At 40.7% G+C, this 26,608-nt stretch overlaps 1 protein-coding gene across 1 annotated transcript in view; it reads left to right on the top strand.

Moving 5' to 3' along the window:
• LOC103779485 (chromosome unknown open reading frame, human C11orf49) overlaps nt 1–26,608 on the top strand; it is a gene marked incomplete at its 5' end in the record, with an annotated part of 59,163 nt that overhangs the window by 18,104 nt on the left and 14,451 nt on the right. The window lies entirely within an intron of this gene.

The following is a 26,608-nucleotide window of genomic DNA, read 5'->3' as shown; positions in this document are numbered from 1 at the left end:
CTAAAGTATCTCCTCACCAAAGCAAATACTATATTAAATATTATTAGACTAGAGGAGTTAAGAAACAAAACACTTGTCACTGAAATAAAATTTGTAGTCTCTTGAAGTATTTCTTTGGAATCCTTTCTAAGATGTTGCAGAATTAATATTAAAGGAAAAAATCCTAGTGAAATATTCTTATCAGTTTCTCAGAAAGAAAACACTGCCAGCTTTAGCAGATTGTGGTGGGTTCACCCTTGCTGGACACCAGGTGCCCCCTAAGCCACTCTGTCACTTCCCTCCCACAGGAGACAGCCCTCCATGAACTTCTCCAACATGAATCCTTCCCACAGGCTACAGCTCTTCACAAACTGCTCCAATATGGGTCCCTTCCACAGGTGTAGTTCTTCAGGAACAGACTGCTCCAGTGGGGGTCCCCCACAAGGTCACAAGTCCTGCCAGCAAACCTAGTCCAACCTGGGCTCCTCTCTCCACAGGGCCACAAGTCCTGCTGGGATCCTGCTCCAGTGTGGGCTTCCCCCAGGGTCACTGCTCTGCCAGGGGGTCCTCCATGGTCGGCGGGGGGATATCTGCCCCCCTGGTAACCTCCATGGGCTGCAGGGGGGCAGTCTGCCTCAGCATGGTCTTGGAGCATCTTCTCCCCCTCCTTCTACACTGACCTTGGTGTCTGCACAGTTGTTTCTCTTACATATTCCCAGTTTTCTCTCTGACCACAGTAGCACAGGTTGGTTTGTTTTGGTCAAATGTGGGCCAAGCAAAGAAATTCAAACTGGCAGCTCCTGAATCCTAATCCTTGTTAATCCATTACTTGGGTAAATCACTTAATCTCAACGTACCTTCATTTTTCTATTTATAACCTGGAGTTCCACCTGTTGAATTAAATTATGTAGTCTTTGGAAATGCAAGTTTTGGCAGGATATGTAAAGCTGTGACTGCTTAGATATCTATATAGGTCAGGGGAATCAAGGCCTTAATTAACTTTTACTTTTTGTTAGTGTTAAGCAGTTAATTTTAGACAGATGCATATAAACTTCCTTGCAGCTTCTCTTTGTTAAAATAATTTCACTCTTCTTTGAATACACAAAAAGAGTAAAACAGTATAAGCATTTGAAATTTAAAAACTGTAACATATATATAAAAAAAACCCACTTTAATATCAGGCTTCCTTCTCTTCTTCCCCCCCTTCCCCTTTCATCAATTCAGACTCAGCAGATTTTTTCCTATGGGAATTTTTCTGCTTTTTAACAATTCTTGAGATGCTATTAAAACCAGTTCTGGAGGAAGGAAGGAGAGACTTTATGATAGGTAGAACTGGATTTCAAGAGCTGTATCTATTCATGTGAAAACTAACCAAACCTGTAGAGAGAAAATATGAAAGAGGCACTTCTGTTTGTTGTGGTTTGGTTGCAGAAGATTGTCCCATGCAGTGTCAACAACCATCTTCAGTTCTTTCAGTCATAGCATGACTTTAGCAGGTGAAGCAGACCACTGATTTAGTTAAAATTTGTTGCCTTGCCTTGGTACTTCTCTTAGTGTCTTTGTATTTGAGCATTTGCTACATGTTTAATAAAAAATCAGATGTGGGTCAAATACATCAGATAATTTGTGGGTATTTCTATGATTCTATTTCTGATTGGTATGAATTGAACATGTTAAAAAAGTCAAATCTTAGGTTATGAAAGTGGCATTGTACAAGCAAATCAGTCTTCTAAATTGCCTTCTCTTTTTTGAACATTTTTTATGTAACATGGGTATAAGTAAGGAAGAATTGTACTTTTTGTTCACAACTACTCTGCAAGGCACAGACCTCGGTATTTAATCACTTCTAAGGAATGCCTCTTCTAATAGAATTTGAGAAGAGGCTTAGGCAAGTGTTAAGTTAATCTAATATTTTAAGCAGCCTCAAATATAAGCAAAAATAAATAAATCCAGGATGAAATAAAATAGCTCTGCAGAAGAGATGATTTAAAGAAAATATCAAGAGAGTTTTCTTCAAAGTTACTGAGGTATCCAGGAGTGATTTTTCTACTTCTTCCAGTTCCAGTTGTCTTATGGAACCTTGATGACTTTGAACTGAAATGGTTTCAAGGTAAATGCAGATACAACAGATACTGTTATCATTGACCACTAAGAAAAAATTAGCATTCTAATTGCCTTTTGTGATGATTTTGAGAAGCAATGAAACCAAATAAGCAAAAGCTTATTAACACTGAGAAATGAGTGAAAACATTTCAGAGAAAATACTTTAGATTTAGCCTCTGAGAGTGGCTCTCATCTGCTGTGACTGGAAATGCAACGTGGAACTTCTTGGGATTTGAAAGCAATTAGAGTGGCAGGTAGGCTGCTGATTTTTCTGCACTAGTATTTATTTTCCCTTTTCTAACTGAGGGATAATCCACTGCTTCTTTACTGAATTTTCTATACTCAGCTCACTTTTGTAATCAGATTTATAACACAGCTGCTCAAACAGTTGGTTTGGTAAGCTGAAAGAGCAGTGAACTGTAAGAGACAAGGTGGAGGTGAGAAATTATCAAGTTCTAATGGGTAAATTTAAAACAATTTATTTTAACCAAGGTACTGTACCTCTCCTTGCCATGGTAGTTATAAATTAAACCCAGTTCTGGTTTACAGGTTCCCTCTGCCTACCAGACCAGGTTAAGTAGCTTTTGATGGATGTCTAAAATATAATTAGCTTGTTCATTATGATGATGAGCATAGCAGAAAATGAGGAAGTTTGCACATAAGTGGCACTAAATGTTATTGACTAATTTATAACACTGAAATTAATAAATTAGGGGAGGAAGGGGAAGGGAAATGCTTACATATGGTGCTTCACAAGCTGAGCTGAACTTGGGGTGGGCTTATCATTATGATCAAGCTTTTATCCCTTTCTCTAAAACCTCCAGAAGATGAACAGTGCATACACATGTCTCTCTGAAATCTTGTCAGTGGATCAGACCCAAATGGATGAATGGGATGAGTTGTAAATCAATTAGGTGACTTTTTGCAGAATTCACTTTGGGCTTTAGCTGAAATACCTCAGATTCCACTGGAATTCATATCTTGGAAATTTGTTGCAGAGTTTGTTCTCTCATTTCTGCATTCTGTAACTATATTATTTTTTTTTCCAGTCATGCTAGCATACAGATGAGATCCAAAAGGGACACAGTCTTCTGCAGTTTTAGCCTGGTCTGGATGTTACTTCTACAAGAAATCGTTTGGCTCTCATCTTTTAGAGTATTGGCATGTGATTTCCATGTTTGGGTGCCAAAAGAAGTCACTAAAACATCATGATAGTTCAATTGGTTTTTAACTGCATTATGTCTGCACTTTATTGCAAGCTTTGGATGCCACGAGTAGATGTATTCTGATAAAACTACAGCACGCAATCCCCTTCTCTCCAAGTGGTGTCAAGTGACTTGGGAAGGGCCAAAAGCACCATTATGAATTGATAGGAGCTTGGAAGACAACAAAAAGGAGGCAAATGACTTCACTGTTTTTGAAGGCATTTCAAAATTCTGAAGGATTATAAGTTTTTGCTTGTTGAAAAGCAAACTCTCAATCACAGAATATTTTATCTGAGTCATAGGTAAAATAATTTGAAAGAGCTGCCTGGTAACTACAGAAACTTTGTAAGCTTTGTCTAGCATGGAGATGAAGGTGGTGTGGTAGAGATGTTTTTCTTGTTTTAGGGCTGGGTGTATAGCATTATTTCTTAATGCAGCTGTCTTCAAATATAAGTACATAAGCAGGTTAGAGCACAGAGGAGCACCTGTTCCCTGGCATTTTCTGGCAGTTGAGTATCTCAGTGTATGTACCTTTTGTTGATGAAGCATCTTGGTGTCTGTGTGTGAGTTCAAACGTATGAATAACTGGCAGCTGAGTCTTCTTGTAAAATTGCAGGCATTTTTCTCATATCATACTCCTCTCCCTTGTGTTCCCTCTCCTTGGCTTCAGTCCCTCCCTGAAATCTTCTATTTCAAGGGCAGAGTTTGCCAAGGGTGCGTTGGCAAGAAAAGCAGATTCTCCCTCTGAAGAGCTGGTGTCACTCATTAGCATGTGAGAAGAGTGGTTGTAAATAAACAACAGATTATGTCAAGTTTGGTGTAATATTAATTCTAGTGATGTCTACAGGGACATGCAGCTGGTTGGATAGAGCAGAGATACCATGATTGTTTAGTAAGATCTGATCCCTGCACCCAGCAAAATGTTTGCCACTTTATTCCAGAAGCCTTATTGTAACTAGAACAACTGATGCTATCTTTATCTTAGCATTATCTCTACTGGCCTTGTTTTTTTTAGTTGATCTTAGTAGGTGAAAGAGAGCCAGGAAAGTACCTCTGTGTGTGTCCTGTAGAGCTGTCCAGTATTCAGTGAAGAGCTGTCACCTGTAATGCTTTTTATGATCCCACATTGCATCTTTAATAGAAATAAAGGGAATATACAAGACTGTATCTTCCACCACACAGTGTACAGGGGTTGCCCAGAACAAGGTGGAGTACTGCAGGTTGAAACCTGTTCTTTTAGACATTCTACTCTCATTGCCTTGAAAGCAACATAATTTGTCTTTCTTCAGAATCAGTTTTAAAATGGCTTTCAAACCAGTCGACTCTGCTTCATGTGGCTCTGAAACATTCTTAGTTGGTTTATGCTGCTTTGCAGTGGAAAAAGGTTCAGCTCAGAATTTAAGAGCAGCAAAACCTTGTTGTGCTAAGATCCAGACAGAAAAACTATTCTGGTTGTATGGCTAAAATAAATTTGAGACTGAAGCTGTTGTCTTCTCTGAATTGAATGCATCTGAGACTTTACTAATGCCTTAATTAAAGCTGTGGTACCATGTCAGCATAACCTGATCTAATTGCTGGCTAGCAAGATGCTGCCTCCTCACATCCTCCTTATGGCAGCTCCAGCACTTGTCCAATCTCGTGCTGAGCTGTCTCAGCATGCTAAACTGGCAGAAAACTAGCCAGTACTTTTGTTGCTTGAGTTAATTTTCTGCTGGCATAGCACTTTGAAACGAGCCACTGCGAGGTCACACGAGAGGTGGGCTGCAGACATGGCCAAACTCAAACCACCTAGCAGCTTTTAAGTGCCAAAACCCCACTATTGACAACCCTGGCTCTAAAATACAGGGCGTGTTGCTTTGTATTGATGCTTGGCCCAGTCTAATTTGGTGCCATACTATTTTGTTGTTTCAAAACCTCCTTTAGAGAGTAATACACTTGTCAAGTTTATAGCCAGAAAGTGCTGTTAGGCTATGGAGCCTGACCTATATAGCACATCATTAAACTTCACTTAGTAACACTAGTATCCAGCCAAAATGCTTTTGTCCAACTGAAAAATTATTTGCATATCTTCCAGAAGGGCATTCAGATTGAAGTCTAGTGAGCCTGAAGGGGCTGAAGGGCCCCTGGGGAAAAAAATACCAGGAGGAATCAGTCAGCTGTCAGTGCTGCCAGAGCCATTAGGCTGGCCTGCAGCCCGACCCCCACGAAGGGCTGAGTTTTCATGGCAAGGAGGGCTGCCTGAAGCAGCAGGAGCTCGGGCACCTTCCTGGTGTGCTCACACACCTTCCTGGTGTGCTCACACGTGCTTCAGCACACGGGCAGGAAGCCTGATGGATGTGACCTGGTTCTGCACTGCTTCTGGTGGCCTTTCTGCACCCCCCACGTGCTGCTGCTGCGGGGAGAACGGTTGCTTATGAAGACTGCTTGTGAGGATAGAAGGGCCAGGTGAGAAAGAAACTGTCCTCACAGGGGAGGCAGGTTCACTATTTGGTAATTTGTTTTGTCAGGGGTCAGGATTACTAAGACTTGCTTGATTTTGAACTGAAAAGTATCATTAGGGGCTAGTAAAATCAGAATCCTGAGCACACTGCTGGATTTGTGGTCACCTTCCTCTCCACTTGTCTTCACAGAAACTGTTTACATAGGGGGAGCCCTCTGCATTCTTTATTTCTAGGTAGAGTATTTCATATATGAGGATACTCTAAGCTAGGTGTGAGCCAACTGTGCCATTGAGGTTTTTCTGTGTTACTACTCATGCCCTTTAAATTTTTATTGCTTCCTCAGTTTCTACGTGACTTACAAGTTTATCTAATAGCTATTATTAATTAATTGATTAAGTCCATTATTTCCTGTTTGCATATTTTGTTTGGGAGTACTGTCAAGCTGGCCGTGGTACAGGTTCCTAGGTTATCTCAACTGCTGGCAGCACATCAGGCCTTATTTTGACCCCATCCTTGCACTCCTGGGTACACTGCATGCTCTTGCTGGGTAGCCCTTCAATCAGAGTAAGCCCCTGGTCTTATAATTTTTAAGTGCTAATGCAATTTCAGCTTTTTTTTTTTTTTTTCCTAGTCCTAGAAAACTTCCTAGGTGTTTGAGACTTTGCAAATCAATTCTCAGCAGTGCTGAGAGCTTGTCAGCCAACCCTCTTCAAAACTGTGACAGAAATTATGAACATCTGCTTTTAATTTTTTCATATGTTAAGTACCACTCCACTACTGACATCTTCCCAAATTATCACTGAAACGTAAAATGGTTTGGATTATAGAGCAAAAGGAGGATGATATATATTATGTTAAATACAGCACATGCTGTTTCTGAACACGACTTTAGTTTGGCCCCCGTGGAGCAAAATGTCAAGAGGACTCTCATAGCTACAGTGTGCTCCTGATATGCATATCATTATCTTTGTCTTTTTGTCCCCTGATGTTTTTTTTTACCTGTTTAATTTTTTTTCCAGTTCTCTGCAAATTCCTGGCTTCTCACTATTATTCATTGCTGTCAGCAGACTCCTTTTTTACATTGTATTATTTACTTTTATACTGCTTAGAAGTCTGTGAAATATATATATGTTAATACTAGATGAGTTTGACTTGAATCTTTCAGTGGAAAGACATCAGAAAGTTGGTTAAAATGTTGTCAGTGTTTGGCAGAGAATGTATTCTCTACTATTAATCTCTCCTTTTATCTGAATTTCATCTTGGATAGGCCGTGTGCCTTTTGGAAAGGAAAATATGTGACACTCTATCCAAATAAAGTATAATACAAACATCTGTCAATAAAGAAAAATGCTATAATATATGCTAATAGTATATAATAATAATGCTATAATATTTAGTATAATGCTTAAGAACAGTATTTGTGTTATGATACAATTTACACAGGCTTGAGGTAGATGAAGTTTTCTGCATGTTCCTAATTTGAATGTTTTATAACATTTACAATGCTTAGCCATACAAATATAATGCTGTATTACTGCCACATTTTTAAATGGCTTTTTGTTTAGTTTTGGTTTTTTTTTTTTTTGAGATAAGCAAGATCTTACACTACTGAAATAACTGATTAATACTAACTCCTTCCTATTCCATGCACTGAACAAATTCTGTAGCAGGTAGTTCTGCCTTGTTCATTTTATAACCTGTGTATGAAATTAAGTGTTGGACAAATCCATGGGTGTTTTTTGCGTGACTTCCAAAACATCTGAAGGTATAAACAGGGAAAATTTCAGCTTGAAACAGAAAACTGTAACCTAAGATGAAAATTTCAGTGCTTAGGCAATGCTGTGAAGTCTCTAAAAGGGTAATTATCTAGAAATGAATTGATCCCTGCTCATCCTCATTTTATTCTACTGGGTGGAAAAATAAATTTTTCAATTGTGAAGATCTTTCAGTTTACTCAGGTTAGAGTGATTGTTGTGATGCTGTTTGCTATTCATAAAATTGAATAGTAAATCTTCTAAAGAGCAATAGAAACTGAGAGCAAAGGCCAAAATATGCCTTGTGTTGGCACGTCAGTCCAAGTGTGGGTGGATATTCAGAATTTTGAACTCTTCAGCTATTAATAACCTGCTGTCTGCAGAGAAGTCTCATCTAGTCATTCTGAAATAAATTATTACACTTTCAACCACCTGATAATCATGAGTAACTATTAAAAAAAACAACCAAAAAACCAAACCAAAACACAAAACCCCACAAAACTTCAAAAGGGCACATACTCCCATTACTAGGAAAGAAAATTGACCTGCTTGGAAAACCTTAAGACAGACATGGAACTTTTGAAAGAGATGAAACTTTCCAAGTCAAATACAAACACATCAGAGAGGCAGGGTGGAACTAGCTGCATCTAATGACTCTTTTGCCCAAAGCAAGGGATGGTCTTATCTTGTTTAATAAAACTGTTTAAAATACAGCCTCTGAATACTACAAAACAGAGGCTTATATACCTGAGTACTAAAGTGACTGATAAATTCATCTTTAATTGAGATGAGCCTAAATTTCTTCAGATTCTGGCTACTAGAGGATGTCGTTGGAGGCACGTGGCCCTCATTCACTAACTTTAATTCAAGATTTTACTTTTCTAAGAGATTCTTCAGGAGAAAAATTCAGAATGATTTATCCCTTTAATTCTGTAGCTTTAATAACAATAAGCAATTTCCTTAATGATTTAGAATTGCATGATGTAGGAGGTAGTTAAACTTACTCTCCTAGAGATTAGTTTCTGGCTTTTTCACTAGAGTTGACTTCTTTTTTTTAAAACCAGGAATATTATGGATTTCAATTGTCTTTTCTAATCACAGGTACTACATCTGTAAAATAGAGTTTATCACTTTGTTCTGTTTGCTGTGGAAATTAGGGACATTTTGTGGATTGCTTTCTGAGGAGGGGGCTGCATTGCTTTCAGACACTGGAGGAAGAGGAGTGTTTTACTGGGAGTCCTGTGGCCAGCTCTTCTACAAGATGGCTTGCAAGGAAACTGCTTCTTCCCAAGGAAGACAACTGAGCCTGTGGCTAGCTAAGCACTTTTAGGGTGGCACTGGTGAGGGAGGGAGTAGTCCGTGGCCTCCTCTCTGCTCCAAATTTTCTTCCCTTTCTTTGTGGGGATGTGTTGGCTGTGTAGTGAGGACGGCCCAGAGCTGATCCAAACAAAAAAAACTGGGAAAAAAAGAAGTTACTTTTCAGTTGAATCAGTTTCTTGTCCCATTCACAACAAGGCTGTACAAGGAGGTGTGCTGGAGAAGATGGGAATGAAAGGTAGGGAGGAGGTTAGGACTGCCCTTCTCAGTATAAAATCCATGTGTGTATTACATTCTTGGTGGTGATAAAAAGGGCCTAGCACACCAAAGTTGCTCTTGGCACCATAAAACTTATCTTCCTCAGAAAACAATTTATATATAACTTCAGATGTCTTGTTTACAGCTGTAGCATTAGCTATCAACAGATTGCTAAATTTGTCTTGGCTGGCTTTGCGTGCTGCAGAGTGGGAGCCAAAGCAGCAGGATGACTAGTTTATTGGCTCAAATATCATTTTACTGAAAATACCCTACTTCCAGGTATTTCAAGCCTCTTCCTGAACTTCCAATACAAAGTGTTATGGATGCTTAACCCACAGATACTAATTCCTCTATGGTATAGGTACTAGCCTATTCTCATTTTTGGGTTTTCTGCTCACAGTGGTCAGAATATTTTTTAGCTTTTTCCACTTAACATTACAGCCAACGAAGCAGCTTTTTTATTTTTGCTAACTTTCTGATGATAATTTGCTATATGTTAAGAGTTTGACTGAAACTATGCCTGTTTTACCCAAAAAAAACCCAGATGTAGCAAAGTGGCACTGACAAGCAACTTCAGTATCTCTCTGCCCTTCTTAAGCTGTGTAAAAGGCTGTAGGGGAACCAAGAGCATTTGCCAGAAACTGCTTAGCCAAATGCCTGACCATATCCTCCAACCACCCTCAGTGCTTGGGCACAGCAGAGTTGTCTGAGTCAGACTGACAATGCTTCTGGAATAATTCTGTTTCATATGATAAAGTTTGTGGCTGGATAATGAAAGCACCTCTGCTGACTGAAGTAGATTAGAATAACAGAGCGAAGCACACCGCTGCAGACAGTCAGGAGACTAACATTAATCAAGGTGTTCACCTTTTATTTTGTATTGAAGCCTCCCAAAACAAAACCACTGAAAACATTAATCAAGCCTACTACCAGTGGTTCCTTCGTCTTGACAGCAGCAGCTCCATTCAGAGCTGGGTAGCCTGAGGATTCTTGCTCTTTACTAAGTAATGCTATCTCTTGCACTCATCTTCTGAGCATATCCACTTGTCTGAAAGTGCCTTCGTGTGGCAATACTTGAAAGCCTTCTTCAGAATTCCTTCTGCCCCATGTTTTGACTGAGCAATTTATATTTAAACCGTTTCTGCTTTCCTTGCCTGTTCTTTCCATCTTCTCCCATCCTCCTTTTTCCTGAGTAACTGCAGGGTGAGAAAAGAAGCAGTTTTGCATTTCAGTACACTTAGTGTAGCCAAGAGGTTTGTTCGTTGCCACTTTGTACTTTCAGGCAAATGAGAAAATTTAGATTAATAGGTTGTTTATTCTTTTGTGTGTTCCTCAAATCAAAGGCACTGGATTGCATTATTAAAGACGTTTTGTGTGGCAGGCTTGGAACTGTCCTCACTGAGCTGTACATGAAGAAAAATGATTGCTTTTCATCCCCCACTCATTATGCAGACTGGCACAGGAATGCTGTTAAATGCAGTATCATGTACTATCACTTAAAGACCTTCCTTGTGTTCAGCTGATGTGGGGCTCCAGTTTCACAGGATGATCTGCCTTAGAAGAGACAAGGAAAACCCTAGAAATAGAAACACCTACGTCCTTATATTTTAAAAATTTAAATACTAACCAGTTCCATAAAGAGAGGTTTTGTTTAGAACACCAGTGACTGTCTGCTGTGCAGAGCTCTCAGATCTCTTCTTTGGGGATTCTGTTCATTTGTTTCTCATCCATTCAGTTAGCAGTAATACACAATTAGGCTTTCAGTGGTAATCTACCCAGCCAAACCAACGAGGAAAATATTCAACATTATTTTGAGGCTGGACCCCTAGCTGAAGGATCTAGCTGGTGTTGGGTAGCTGACTAAATGCATGACTGTCCTGTACTGAATGAGCAATATAGTGTATCTCTGGGTTTCTGATTACATCAAGTACTCTAATTCCCTTGGCATTCTGTGACAGGAGAGTCTCTCTTGACCCAAGGCCTTCTACTCTGAAAGTAAAGACTCTGGGGGATATAATTTGAGAGAAGAGGACAAGATTGTGCCTGTCCAAAAACTTGATTATAAGGTGTACTGTCATCTTCCACTTGAGCATCACACAGTTCCTCCAGCCACTTCCATGTTTCACCTATCTGGGTTAGTTTGCCTCTGTATCATGGCTCACTGGGTTTTCCTTGAAAAGTAACCTCTTCCTCCAGGGCATTTTAACCCCTTTTGGTGAAATGAGAGTGGTGGTGCTTTGGTTTTTAGGGGTTGGTTTGTTTTCAGTCTCTGCATAGGAAGGTAGTGCTATCTTTTCTACCTGAAACATGCAAAAGTACAAGACATTAGTAACTGCTGTCTCAGATTTTTGGGGATAGTATCATCTTTGTCTGTTTTTTTTTATAACTACTCAATTATGTAGATTGTTCATTCCTGCCATGTTTTCTATTCCCATTAATGCTTGCAGGCCATGATAGTAAAGTTCATAAAAGTATAACAAATCTCTCTTTAGAATGGTAAATATCAACTTTTAACCTGTTATAAAGTGCCTCAAACCAGAGTAATTAGAACACTGTTTTCTTCTCCTGTATTCCCCAGCAGAGGAGGAACTGTGACTGAATCCCAGACCACCTATGCTCAGCCAGTGCTTTTTGACTTCTGACAAATCAGTGACTCAGCTGAACACTGTCACTTTTTGGAGAAAGTCATGACTGTTTTTTATCTTTCTGCTTAGTAATTCTATGTACTATTTCACCTGCTTTAGTTTTACCCCTTCATTCAACTGTTTGGTTTTTTTTTCCTTATAGCTTATGGACATTTTTGAGTCAGATATGGCCCTTTGTTGATATATCATTATCACTAAATATTAACCTTCTTTATGTTGCTGACCAGCAGTATTCTCTGTTATAAAAATTAAAATACTGGAGAGATTAATAAATTATACATGTTTTACAAAGGATAAGTTTTATCTAGTCAAAACTCTTCTGTCCCTGTTCCTATTTAGCATGTGAAGACACACTATTGTAGCCATCAACTCCACTCCTGCAATCCCAGGTATTCCTGCTATGCCAGAGACTTCTAATAGTTATATAGTTTTCTTTTTTTTCCCCTCTAGTAGGTATAATAGAAAGTATTTTCATTGCTTCCTTTTAACATCTAGAATAGTTAACATTTCTAGTCAGATATTGAAATTAGAATATAATCTTTCCAGCACTGAAAAGCTTTCAAGTCTACACTTTATTAATGGAAAGCCTTTAGAGTGATACAGACAGCAGCTCAAAAAGAAAAGGAAATCAGAAGAAAAGATCATTAAGTTCCCAAATAATTCACTGATTTGTTAGCTCAAGCCTTAACAGCAAGTAATGATGGTCTTCCTTGTGCTGTGGGCAGTGAGTGCAGAACTGTGTGTCCTTCATTCAGCAAAAGTCTTCTGGTCACAGCTGTGTATACAAAGCTGCAAGTGAAAATGAGATCTGCACATAAAGGCTCTCAGTCTATTTCCCTTTGCAGCACTCATCTGTTTGTTCTTTACCAAAGCCCAGAAAACATCCTCCTAAAAGGAAAGAGCAAAAGTAAATAGTGAGGAGATTTGTTTTTTCCCTTGATAAACATGTCATGTAAAGTGGCTTTACAAACATAACCCATTTCGTGGAGATAATTTAGAAACCTTGAACTTCAGCATTGTTTGTTGCCCACCAGCATGAATCTTCAAGGTCCCTGTTCTTCCTCTCAGGGTTTTCAGTTCCAGGAGGTGGTAAGGAAAGTCTCATTTTGGCACATGGACCCAAGTTCTGAAGTCCAGAGAGTCACCTCCATATTTCTCTAATAACTGAGGGGCTGTTTCTTGTAATTTGTATTTGTCTGCTGAACATCTCGGAGGTTTTTTGGAGGTGGGGTATTTTCTGCTTTCCTTTGGGGTCCCTTCTATGTTAATAACTTGATTTAATCTTGAATCTCTTTAAGAGCTAGTATCACTAGTTTCAGAGCCCTTAGTACAGCGTGTAGGTGGGGACTTGGAACAGCAAAGTCTGCAAGAGATCCAGACAGGTGATAACTCATGTGAAAGACAACCAGGGGGATGGATGTTACCTTTTGAACATGGCATGAAAGCAAGAGGAATATGGATTACTACCTTTATATAGCATCCCTTTTTTTACCATCCACTTCTGCTAAAATGCAGCTCCAGCTGATACAGTGAGGGTTAGGTACAGTTCTTTTGCCAGAAAAAAAACAGGAAGCAATTTTTTTCCCCAAAAGGGCAGCATTAAGAGAAACTTCAAATTGCATGGAGCGATAGGACCTCAGCTTTTGAGCTCTGCTTTGAAAGATCCAGCACATTTCCTTTGAGTCAAGAACATATGCTGAAATACATTACATTTAAGTACTTCTTAAAGCTATATTGCTGTATGATTTGCACCATCTGATTTTCAGACTCGTTCCATAAGTCTCCATGTAGAATAGGCAAAGAAGGGCAAACATTGCAGCAAATAAAAGGAACATGTGTTTTTTAAGTCTTCGGTGGCTGGAGATGCTTAAAGAGCAGCTTTCATCTTGACTCCCACTCTGAGGGTTTATCATAGTTGCATTTCCACTATGTTTTTTGTTGTTTTTTTTTTTTTTCTGAACAGTCAGGATATTGTTGCATAGGAGACGAAAACATGTAAGTGAAACCACAAAGAGTACAGTTGTGTGAGAACAATGTAGCTGAGGCCCAGCTGGTGGTAGAGGTTAATAGAGTGTTACTCACTATGGATGCCCCATCTCACTGGTGTCATTAAATGGGTTAGTCAGCAGTAACTGTATTTGGAGTTTTAAGACTCCTGCCATCTGTTATTTCAAGTAAGAACATTCCAACATCTTTTAGAGGTTGTGTTTTATTTCTTCTTTGCATTGACTTCTCAGTACCCAACATCCCAGCAGCAACCCGTCCAGGAGTTTGCAGAAAATATTGCTAAGTGATATTCCTTTTTATTGTTCCTGCCATAAAGATCCTTACAAAGATCCTGAAGAGCCTGACCTCATTATGAGGCTTGAAAAAGATTAAACAACTGAACTCTATCTGTTTTCAATTTCTACAAGCCAGGATTAAAGTGTGGATTCATCTGCATTTGTCCTCCAGTAGATGGCCTTTTTTTCCCCCTCTAGAAAGCCCTGTGCAGCAACAAGAAAATGTCCTTTTTCTTTCCACAACAAGAGTTGCTCTTTTGTCTAGTTTCTTACACTTCCCTAATTACCATAATATATGCATACCATCAGTGTTAGGGCATAATGCTGGAGGATTCAGGGCATTTGCCTGAACTTTCCTTCAGCCAAATATTCTTAACTTGTGCTTCATGGTAGATGGTCCATGGAAGTGTATTTAGCTTTAAAATGGGTGGCATTTAACTTAAACTTTGACAAAGATCCATGATGTCCAGGAGAAAATTTCAGGATTAATGGACAGCTGAAGAGTTTAGAACTTGCTGGGCTGAAGTTTAAAGAATGTAAAAGGGGGGGGGGGAAGGCTTAATTTTATTTTCTTTTTTTGGAAATTAATATGTGTGTTCAATTCTTATTCAACATTTTTGAGGGGGGGGGGGAAAGGCTTAATTTTATTTTCTTTTTTGGAAATTAATATATGTGTTCAATTCTTATTCAACATTTTTTAAATTCTTATTTCAACATTCTCCATGTGAAATACAAAGGAAAAAAACTTATTTCCTTCTCTCTCTTCTCAATCTTTTTTTAAAAAATATTATTTTTTAGGGCACACAGCTTACTAGAGTATTGTAAGGGTTAAAATCAAGAGACATTACAGAACCTTAGCCAAAAACATACCCTTAAAAGGGGTAGTTGGATGCCTTGTTGTTTCAGGTTTCTCTTAATGCATTCATTCTGTTCTGCATTCAGACCAGTTCTGTAGTGGTGGTCATTTATAATCATTAATCTAGCTCATTGATATTGTAATGGGCTCCAAACATTCTCTGTGGAGCTTACATGCTCCACTGCATTTCCTTCTAAATAACTAATGATGACTTCTTCAGTCTTGTCATTAACCAGATTACCTTCCTCCAGCCAGTTCTCTTACTGATTGTTGGGTTTGAGATTCATTTTCTTAAGTTTTTAAACTCCTAAAAGAGACTCAGTATCAGTGTGTTTGAGAGCATTTTACATGACTGAACAACACTGCCCAAGTGTAGGTCCAGATACTGCAATACTTATTTTTATGAATAGAGGCTTTAACTGTTGAGTCAGAGGCTCCTAAAAACAATATCCTTTCCTTTCAGACCGTTTTTCTCAGCATTATAATTTGTGAAAGAAAACTGAGAAAACCAGCCAACAGCTTGGGTGTTTGGGGTTACACTGCATAGCCTGGTATAAATCTCTGTATACATATATTGTGCTGTAAAGTTCAAGACTGGCCAGGACTGTGAGTGGCTTTCAGTTCTTGGAAGATTCCTGTTTAAGTCAGGTAGTCACATTGCTCCAGGTGGAACACACGTGCCCAGAGAAAGACCATTCAGTGCTTTGTGGATCACAACCAGCTGCTTAAGTTTCAACCCTTGTGAGCTGACTGCTTTGCATGATTGCACACTGGTATCACTATTGTTGGCATGTGGGATTCTCCATTCTTCACAAGCCTGAGCTTGTCTCTGTCATGGTTGGGCTTATGGTGGATGGAGAGACCTGCAAGGCTATCCTTGATTGTGATCCAAATTGGGCTGATCCAAAGTTTTCTCTCTCATGGGGTGCTTGTTGCAACTGCACTGTTCCTTGAAAGCCTTGTCTGAGACAATCATTAAAAGAGAAAAGTCAAAAAGATTTCCATTTCATTCATTGTTCTGAGAAAACCGTTGATCATTGCTCTTCATGCTTTTACATGCCACATTGAAGTCTGAAACATTTGGGAATTTCAAGGTATTTGAAAATACCTCATTCTGCTGGAACTAGTTCACTGGAACCTTTCGTTGGTGTTTCCTGGAAAAGTCAGGCTAGAAAGAAGGTGGAAGTCCAGGAGACCTTTGAGCTGAGGTTGCTACAGCAGTCTGCAGCATTTCCATAGCTCATTGTCCATCCTCTTAAGCTCTACCTCTTTTCTTTTCAGGCCAATGTCATCATTTTCCTCTACTCCCTGACCCTGTGTGCATGAAACAGATGAGCTGTCTGCCAGCTATTTCTTGGGCTTCCCAAAGCAGAAAGGAAAGCCCAAATGGTAGCAGAAGACTGTGTGCCTTTCCCTGGCCAAAGTCCCATTCTTGTCATTAGACCTAGCACGTATCTGAGGGAGGGGAGTGGGATGGAAGGTCCTGCATTGCCTGAGAGGCAGCTGCAGACCACCTGCCCGTGTCGTCTGCCCATCTCGTGAGGCACAGCTAGGAATTCTTTAGTTGTTTTGAAGATCTTAAGCTTAATGACAACTTGTTTTCTTGAATAGAGGCTTATCCACATCTTGTCTAAAGATTACTGCTGCTGTTTGAGAGCTTGGGGAAATGTTGATGGTCCCCTCCAGGGAAGTGTTGCTGTGCATCCCGTTTCAAGTGGTCGAGCAGTCTGCCCCACAGATGGCCAGTCAGGAATGTTTGCTCCTTATTGTTTACAAGGCCAATTAGCTCTAGAGTTGGACTGATTATTTTTCCAAAGGGTGACTAAAAACTCCCTAAAGTGAGCAAAAATCAACTGTTGAACAAGGTAGAAGCAGTCTAAACCTATGATTAGTTCACCTATTGCTTGGAAGATCTGCTGGTTACAGGTTTAGTGGCATTACAGTGAAAGGAAAAAATAGTTTCAGTTGACACATAACAAAGAATGCCCAATGTGAAACCATTTTAGTTATAAATTAATCCCTCTCTAAAATTGTACCTTGTTTCTAGCTTGTTGGTCTTAAAAACCAGTCTTGTGTTGCATGGCTTTGGTTTTGTATGCAATAGATCAAAGTACCTCTTACTATCTGATGTCATTTCTTCTGTAGCTCTCTACAGACCACGAATGGTGCGTAGGTGCAAGCGTGGGAGATGCAAGTGTGGTGAAACCAGAACCAGTGCTGGGTGGCAAGGAGCACCCAGAGGCCAGGGAAGGGCTCTGGGTCTCTGTGGGCATGGTGGGCACTCGCCTATGAGCTAAAACCACTGTTCCTACAGAGAAAGCCCCTGAGGAGTCTGATGAACCCACTCAGACAGGCCAGGAAGGGCACTTCAGTGCAGCTGGTGGGTTTCACTGAATGTCCAGACCCTTCACCTAGTGAAGGTTAAGTACTTGCAAAAGGTTTGTGCAGGTTCAGGATCTGTTGTTCCAGGTGGCTGAGTTGCAAGAAATGACCATAAGGCTACACAGCATCAGAGGAGCTGAGACAGAGATAAATAGCTGGTTTCAAAGCCATATTTCTGTAGAAGACACCATGGAGAAAGAGGCACCTTGGAACCTTAGTGACCTAAAAAAGCAGGACTCTGCTTCATCCTCCACCCTCTAACATCACTAAACCAGATGTGAAGGTTTAACACCTATAGACACTTGAGAGAAGCTCCACATGGAGAAACTTCTCCAGCAGCTTGTAGTGGATACTGTAAAAAGAAACAGTGGGCATTCAGAGTGGGTGACTCTCTGTTAAGGGGCACTGAGGTGTCTATCTGCTGACTGATGGGGAGTCCCAAGAGGTGGGCTGCCTCACAGGAGCTAAGATTAGACATTGTCAAGAGGGTGCCACAGCCTGTTAGGAGCACCAGCCACTATCCACCACTACTCTCCCATGTGGGCATGAATGATGCTGTGAGCCAGAACCTGGACAGAGTCAAGGAAGACTATAAAGCCCTGGGGGTGCAAGTGAAAACAATGGTGCTCAAGTTATTTTCTACTCCATTTTACCTGTTATAGGAAAAGGGGCAGCCAGAAATAGACAAATAATGAATATCAACTCCTGGCAACGTGACTGGTGCTGTTGGGAGGGTTTGGGGCTTGATGACAATGGGACATACTTTGACAACTAGAACCTGTTAGGTTATATGCTAGGTTAACAAGTGTAACCTGTTAGGGAGGGATGGAATATGTCTGTCTTGTAAAGGCAAGAAGGGAAGTGAATGCAGTCCAACAAAAGCATGTATAGAGTCCCTTGCACTAGTACAGGTTAGGGGTTGTCCTGCTGGAAGACAGCTCCATGGGAGTCCTGGTGGACAAGAAGTTAATCATAACCCAGCAGTGTGCTCTTGTGGCCAAGAAGGCCAATGGTCAACTGGGGTGCATTAAGAAGAGTGTGACCAACAGGTCGAGGGAGGTTCTCTTTGCCTTCTGCCCTCATGAGGCCACATCTGGAGTACTGTGTCCAGTTCTGGGCTCCCCAGTTCAACACAGACAGGGAACTACTGCAGACTGTCCAATGGAGAACTACAAAGATGATGAGGGGCCTGGAGCATCTTTCTTATGAGGAAAGGCTGAGAGCCCTGGGCCAGATTAGCCTGGAGAAGACTGAGAGGGGATCTTATCAATATCTAAAGGGCAGATGTCAAAAGGATGGGCCAGTTTTTCAGTAAATTTCAGTGGTGCCCAGCAATAGGACAAGGGGCAATGGGCAAAAACTGGAACACAGGAAATTCCACCTAATCATAAGGAGAAGCTCCTTTACTGTGAGATTGACAGAGCACTAGAACAGGCTGCCCAGAGAGATTATGGAGTCTCCTCTGGAGATATTCAAACCCTGCCCAGATGTATTCCTGGGCAACCTGCTCTAGGTGAGCCTGCTTTGGCAGAGGGGTTGGACTAGATGATCTCCAGAGATGGCTTCCAGCTCCTATTATTCTGTGATTACCAGGGTAATCTCTGCTGTTCCACAGCCTAACCCAAGACTATAGAGCATATTTATAATCTCATTTAACCTTAGATGTTAGGACATTCTTCACATTTTGTAGTTGGCTTTTTAATGCCTCTGAAACACGAGGGGAAGTCTGTCATTTTCATACTGTAGTCACCAAAACTAGCCTCTTTGTTTGCTTCAGGCCTGTGTCCTTTGGAGAAGGCTAAATGTTCTTTTGGATCATACTCAAAATGAGCTAAGCATATTTTTAGGATTATATGTGCTTCAGAATATGCACAGAATTATCTTTGTCAACGTTCAAGTTGCATGGAGAAAATTGGGTGTCCATGTAGTAAATAAAGCTTCAGGCACTATTTGGTCACTGCAGTCAATAATATACTGGAAAATTTAAACCAGAATTTTTTGTTTGTTGTCATCTATCTTCTTTTTTATACTTCTGGCAATACTCACAGAGCTGTGTCTGCTTCTCCTTTCTTAGTGTTTACTCTTCTTGCACTTCAGGAACTCTGAAGCTTCATCTTCATTCAAAGCCCCATCCTATAGTTAAAACAGGAAATTTAGAGTTAACATTTTTAGTGTTGCTTTAGGTACTGTGTTAAAGTTCCCAAAGCAGGTGGAAAGTTCAAACCTGAGTCATGTTTCAGGCTGGCTGTGGATTCAGGAGTGCCACACTGCATCAGTTAAACTCTTCCACTAGTTGAATCTTTTCTTTCCAGCCACAAGAGTGAGAGCTCTTTTTGTTGCTAAGGGAAGCTTGAAGTGTTTGAGTTTGTGGATGTGCCACGTTAGCCCCATGAGCATGGCAGATGATACAGCCTTGGACTGGACCTTTGGCACAGCTCATCCTGCCCTGAGTAACATCCACTCCAAAGCTGAAGTAATTCTGCCACGTGAAATGTGTGATACTGAAGAATAATGATGAAAGGGACTAGAGGATGATCCAAGTCTGTAAAACCAGCAAGATTCTGGATTTTGGAAGTTGAAATGGAGCAGTTCTAGCTAAATTCAGGGTTTTTTTTGTTCATTTGGTAAGTGGTTTGTTGATGAAAGGGCTCAAGGTTAAAGAGCAGAAAAACAATTATACCATCTAGAGGTTTTTATTCTTTAAAAAACCTTTAGCTCACTCAACTCACCAGAGCTTTGCCCATAGTAAGTTCACTTTTCATTGAATCTAGTATTCATATGAGTTCTCCAGATTCCCTCCAGAACAAATCTGTTCATTCTTCACATGAGCTGCAGCTGAATCTTCTCATTCTTACCTGAGTGCCTCAAAACTACCTTTCTGTTCAGCCATGGTGCTGATCCCCTCTACCTGTTCTCTCTTGCAGCACACCCCCAACAAATCCTTTTGGATCAGTCTCCTTAGCTCTCCTGGAGTCTGACACTGGTTGTTCCAGGCAACTCTCACTAAATCTCTGTCACTCTTTGCTTTTTCACATCATAAGCTGGGTCTTTCCACCTCTTGTCAACAAGAGTCACTTGTCTGTGTCTGCAGCCATGCTTCTTTTGTAGAGTTCAAACCATCTTGTTAGTGAAGACTACTTTCCTGGAGCAGCACCCTTGTGTCTAGCAGGTGAGAAGAGGCAATCCAGGGTGCAGCCAGTGCTGCATGTACCCTCCTAGAACAACTCCCCCCCTCCCCAAGCCAAGCTCTAGCAACTCTCTGCACTGTTCTGTGACCCTCTCTGCGTTTGCTGTCTTGTCAGACACAAAGTCCCCTGGGGTCCTTTCCTGAGGATGCCCCAAGATCCCTTCTGGGAGGACCTCAACGATATCAGTGGAAAGAGTAGATGGGGTTTGTGAATAACCTGAACTCATCTGCTTGGATAGTGAAGGTGCCAAAAGTTCTCTGGTAAGAGTGTGTCTGCTAAGTGTTAACAAGCCATCTTAGTGAGTATGGTGCAAGTATAGCCTCTAAAGCTGAACCTACATTTAATTAGGAGCATCATTAAGCCTATTACAGTGCCTTGCATGTATCCTGGACTTTAAGAATTAAAACATCCTAAGCAGGGAATTACCTGAGCCTATCCAACAGTTCATCTCTGCCAAGGAGGGGAGGTTCTGTGCTCTGTCTTCTTCTCTCTTCCCTGCACCTGGCCATGCTTTCCTACAGCTTGCTTTGCATGAGCTTTCATGAGATATTTCTGAGTCAGTTCAATTCACTAGGACAGGAAAACAGTTGAATTTTCTCAGTAAGGGGCCTGCTGAGTGTCAGAACTGGTACAAGGTGGGGTTCAGAACCACGTGGCCAGCAGCAAGTGAAGGGAGAGGACAGAAGAGTGGGGTCTGCCCCTCTCAGCAGAAATAAGGCTTTAGATTGGCTTAGCTACTTCTTGAACTTCAACATCAGGAAGGCACAGGTAATGCATCCAGTTAATAAAACTAAGAAAGTGATTTTGGTGGTTTTTTTCCTGTTAGCATCTAATGAGATTGAGCAAGACGTTGGTACAAAGCCAGATAGTCTTTTAAAGCTACTTATGTGCAAGACTGCATGTAAAGCACAGACTCTCATGTTGGTCCATGAAACAGTTTTGACCATTACCCACTTCAAACTATTCACTAGAAAACCTTCCTGTAAATAATGTAGCTGGGTTTGAGCTAACCTGGTAAAAATCTTTGGCTTCTAGTGCATTTTCCTGTTGCCTTAGAAGTAACAAGTGGGTCTCTCTCAGTTTTCTTCTAATTTTACTATGCTCTTAGGACAATTTTCTAATGATTGTGGGAGCTGTCTGTACACTTCAAGAGCAGAATAAATTCTGCTCAACGTGTCTTCCAAGAAAATGCTTCTGTAGTTTAAGGGGAAATGTGTGAGTGCTTATTCTTTATTGCATCATTTAGCTTTATTTAACCTTCCATCTCAAAATATGAGGATAATTATATGACCTGCTGGTTTGCTTTTTATTTGTTTGAAAAATAAGAAAGAAATCCATTTTTAAAATTTGACAAAAGCACATTCTGGATCTGGCTTCTGTTTATTTTATATCTTTTCTTGTCAGTGGAGAAAGTGAAATTAGTCAAAGAAACAGCCCTTGAATAATTCTATTTTACTTCAAATTCTTATTTAAATAGCCATTGTCTCAAGTAACAGCAACAGGTCTTTTTCATGGTAAGTCATAGAATGTCTCAATGCAAAATTTTATAAAAGATTAATTGAAAAGGAAGAATTAATTTTTTTTTTCTAAGTAGAAAGTGCAACGAGGAAGAAATGGGATTTTTACACAGCTGTATATCACTGTTTAGGTCCTAAATGTGGATGAATTTCCTAGAATTCTTGGTTTCCTGTTTATTAGCACTAGATATATGGAAGAAATTAGGCTACAGGTATGTAGTGAACAAGGCATGTGCAGAGCATAGCCTGTTAGCCAGCGTTGTGAAGTTGCAGTGTTATCAATACTCATGTTTAGAGACAGCACAACAACACCTAGACTTTTATTTTTTGGGGCTTCTGTTTGGTTTTGTTCTTTTCTACAAGTTTGCAAGCTTGCATGAATATACAGAGAATCCTAAAAATGTGATATGTACTTATACCAGAAATGTTAGAAAACTGAAAACCAGGAAAGGCTCTCCCAACACTTAAAAAAAAAAAGTTTGTTGTTATTTATTAGGCTGTTCTCTGTTACATTTCCAGGAGACTGATTTACAGCTCTAGGACTTTATGGTTATTGGATGACTTCATGACTGTGGTAGAAAAGCAGCTTGTGGAAATGTTGTGTCCTGCCATAATTCCAAAGGGAAGGCTGCACTGCCCAGGGCTCCAGCCTGCTTGGATGGTGGTTCTACAGAAAAGAAGATGGGAATAGAAAACTTCAATATATACTCACCAGGCAATCCTTGTGTTTCTGAAAAGCTACTGATGTGAATTTTGGGGGCAGATTTCATACATCAACTGGAATAAATATCTTCCTGCTGCTTTGGGCACATATATAGCTGTGACACTGTTGTGACAGCATTGTAGATAGCTACTTCCTGTGCCAAAAGCAGCCTAGATACAGCAGGAATGACTATTTCAGGCTAAGTCCTTGGTATTTATTGGCTTCTTGGCTAGATTTTACAGTCTTCACTGAGCTCCAGGCTTCTGTGGCTAGGCTGGTGTTGGTATGAAAGATAATTAAAGATAGCTCAGGTGTGTCTACACTTCACTCACAACACTGACAGCACCACAAAGGCATCACTTAGCATTCCTAGAGTTTGCTTCACTTTGGGTCAGGTGCCATCTGTCAGCCACATACAAACCAGAAATGAAGCTGGTAAAAACAATGTGTGTGTTAAAAGCCAGGAAGGAAGGAAGCTGCCTTCATGGTTCTCAAAGTTAGGTCACTTTTGTCCAGAAAGTGGTGGGGCTTTTTTGACATTTGTACCACATGGACAAAATTCTTCACTGTGCCTCTGAAACATGAAGAAGAATCTGCCTGGGGCACTAACAGACAATAAACTGCTTGCAGAGTCTGAGATCTGCAGGAAGGAGTGAGGATTTTGCTAGTGGCAGTACAGGCTGGGCACTTTGAAGACCAGTGTAGCAAAAAAACCTGAACAGTTGAAGGACAACCTTCAGCAATCCTGTTCAACCCTGGCTGTACCACTTCACTTTTCTGTATTTACTCTGTTAAGCCTCCCAGCTCCTTCTTAGTGTGTGCTGCTGTTTTAAAGTCCCTTTGGGATTTTGTCATGAGCTGCTTTGCAGTGGAAGAGCAACGTGTTATGTTCAGCTGTAGGTGAACATGGTTGACATGCAGATTGCAATCTGTCTCCATCCTGAGGCAAATTGTCACGACCCAGCTTGTTCCACTGGGAGAACATGGTAGAGTGCATATAGCTCACTGCCCTGTGCTGTGGGGTCAGATTTAAACTCTCTGTGATTTGCTTCATTTGTTACTGGAACTTGAGATAGGGTAATTTGTGGTAGCAACCAAAGTAGCAGTTGTGGATTCCAGTTTTCACTCATTCTGACTGGTACCTTCCCTCTTCTCTTTCTTTCTTCATCATGCAGCGTTGAACACTATTTACTCAGCTGTGGCTTGGAGACAGGAAGGAGCACTGTGGTCATGCACCAAAACTGCCCTTGTTTATTCCAAGCAGCTCTTGGCAGGCAACATGGTGCATGGGCAAATGTAATTTTCTGCATGGTCTTCACTGACCTTGCTGTAGGGAATAAGAAAACAGTCATCACAGCAAACTGTAGACAGCTCCTGAGATCTGTGGTGATCCCCCTTCCTGTGTAATAGGTACCCATCTGTACTCTGAGAAATTGATATGATTTATTGGTCAGGCACTTGGGATGTCTACAGGATGGGTTGTGTTATGGCCCAAAAGAGTCTGCCTGCATACTTCAGTAACGAATTTGGTGCCATTTCTCTAAACATAAGAAGCAAAGAGCAACTTTCCTGCACCACTGTAGCTTTGTGTGCAGTTCCCATCTAAACAGACCATTTGCTCAAAGGCTGCAACTGGAATTAATTCCACTTTTATTGACAATGACTCTGACGTGCTGGTTGGAGAGGATCTCTGCCACCCTTTCCCAAAATCTCTTTGAGCAGACTTCTGCTTTTGCTCCATGTTGCTTCATTGCTTTGTGATGGAGGAATAAGGATGGTGCTGTGACTTGGTGTGAAGAGGGAAGAGAAAAAGACAGTATAAATTATTACAAGTTTTAGAAGTATGTTGTTTCCAGCATGGGAGAGATTTCTATTTATGCCTTAAAACTAATGCTTGCTTAGGGCCTAGTTACCCCTCAAACTGCTTTTGTCTAGCAAGCTAACAGGGACTAGAGCTTTCTGAGGAAATCTCATCCTTCAAAAAAAACCCTTAAACTTCACCTTCAGGGGGAGAAGGAGGAGGCTAAGATTCAGAATTACTGAAAAGGGGCTTTGCTGATGAAATCAGGTAGATTGTCCTCCTAGAGCCTGTCCTGAGTGCATGAGGGATGCTTTGTACACTGCTGGACACCACACTGGAAAATCTAAAGGGGATCAAAGCAGGCCAACAGATATGACTGGGCTAGGTAGGGAGGGATGTAAAGGGTAGGGTAAAACTAAACAGGTTTAACTTGAAATAAATATAGTTGTCAGTTAAATAGATTGAAGAAGATACCGTATGAAGAAAGTGTTATTATAATCTATTGACAAAAGGAAGAAGTAAGAGAGCAAGAGGTGCAAAGGCTACAGAAATAGGAATTTGAACTTAAGCAAACAAAAAAATGTAAACTGAGTATTGCATAAAGCTTCCAAATGGTGTGACTCCTTCAGAGCAACATGTAGACTTCTCAGACAAAGACTGGAAGTTTATTGCCCAACATTATTCAAAGCTGGGTTTAGAAAGCCATGAAGAGTAGTTCTAAGAGGTCCATCCTGTCCTCTTCAATCATGAGGAAGCGTGTGTTGCAAAAGAGCCTCTTTATGCCCAGCTTCTCCATTGTCCTGTAACTTGCTTTCTAGGCTAAGCCTGTTGAAGATGACTTTATGAAACTTGCATGTAGCTTACATGATCAGAGAAGAAAATTTTCTCTCCTCCATGCAGTATCATGAAAGAGAAACAGCTGAAAATTCACCTTAAAATAACTGGGAGTTTTTAAATTATATCTTTTTTGCAGTTATATATTGGTGATACCTTCTTTGAGGACATTGAAGGAACAGATAGCTGACATTTCAGGAGAACACCTCACCATTCCACTGGATCCCCTCATTAACTCAAGCTCAGATAGACACTGGCTGAAGGAGGAAGGTAGCATCTGTAATAGAGAGCAGCCTCTGATTTTTGTTTAAGAAATAACAGTACAAAAAAAGTTACAGTGCTCTCCATATTCTCCCAGACATCTGTAATTTTGGTGCAGTCACAGAAATTTAATTCAGCTCAACATCCAAGTTTTGGAAGAGCAGAGATTCTGATGAATTTACCCCTGCAGTAGAGTAGGCTGCACAGATCTCTGCAGTGCTCTTGTGGCTCTGCACAGGCTGGGGCTTCCTTGTGTTGTAGCAGGTTTCTGACTGCAGGGTTGGCTTTTCCAGAGAGAGCAACACCACGTTTTCATAGCATGACCCTAAACCTAAGGTGCTTCATTAGATGATAGAAAGTCCTGCCAAGAGCAGGGCATAGTACTTCAGAGACTGCCTGTAATGGATGTCAAAGACTCTGACAGCAGTGTTTTTCAGCTGTAGGGTTTCCTGAACTGAAGAGAAAAATAGGAGCTCTCTCCTCTCTTTCCTCTGCTTCCCTGGCTAATAATGTAGACAAAGGAAAAGTCTGTAACTTGATTTTGGTGGCAGTCCTCCTGCAGTCTTTCTTTAGTCAGCCTTGAAAATATTAATTTGGCTGGGTTGGATGTCCCAGTGAAATGTCCCTTTGATACCTCATACCTGCCTCTTGAAATGGCTGACAGAGGTGTAGCAGTTTCCCTGGCCCTGGATTTTGTCAAACTGCCAGGCTTTGAGGAGTGGTGAGGATGGGGCTATCGTCTGGGACAGGGTTGATTATTTGGATGGGAGCCTAAGGAAGGCTGAGATGTGTCTGTGGCATAAGAACTCATGCTCCGTACCTCAGTCCTAATGCCTGTGCCCTTTTGATCCCCTCCCTGACTACTGCTTGGCTCTACTTCCACCCCTGGCTCTTTCTTCCATAGTTTGCATTCTTTTGTACATAGAAGTACTGCAAAATTGCTGCTGTTCAGCTAGTCTTCTCCTAAACTCCAGTCCACAGCCTTTTGGACTATGAACATACAATCATCTATGGCTTTCTGACATCAATCTGTTTCCATTCCCTTGGGATCCTGTGAGCTTCCCGAAGAGTCACCTCTTTTA

Source organism: Merops nubicus, unplaced genomic scaffold, assembly GCF_000691845.1.
Source record: "Merops nubicus isolate BGI_N331 unplaced genomic scaffold, ASM69184v1 scaffold4249, whole genome shotgun sequence".
In the NCBI taxonomy this organism is placed as follows: Eukaryota; Metazoa; Chordata; class Aves; order Coraciiformes; family Meropidae; genus Merops; species Merops nubicus.
Note: the sequence above shows the minus strand (reverse complement) of the source record. Positions and strands in the feature narration are given on the sequence as shown.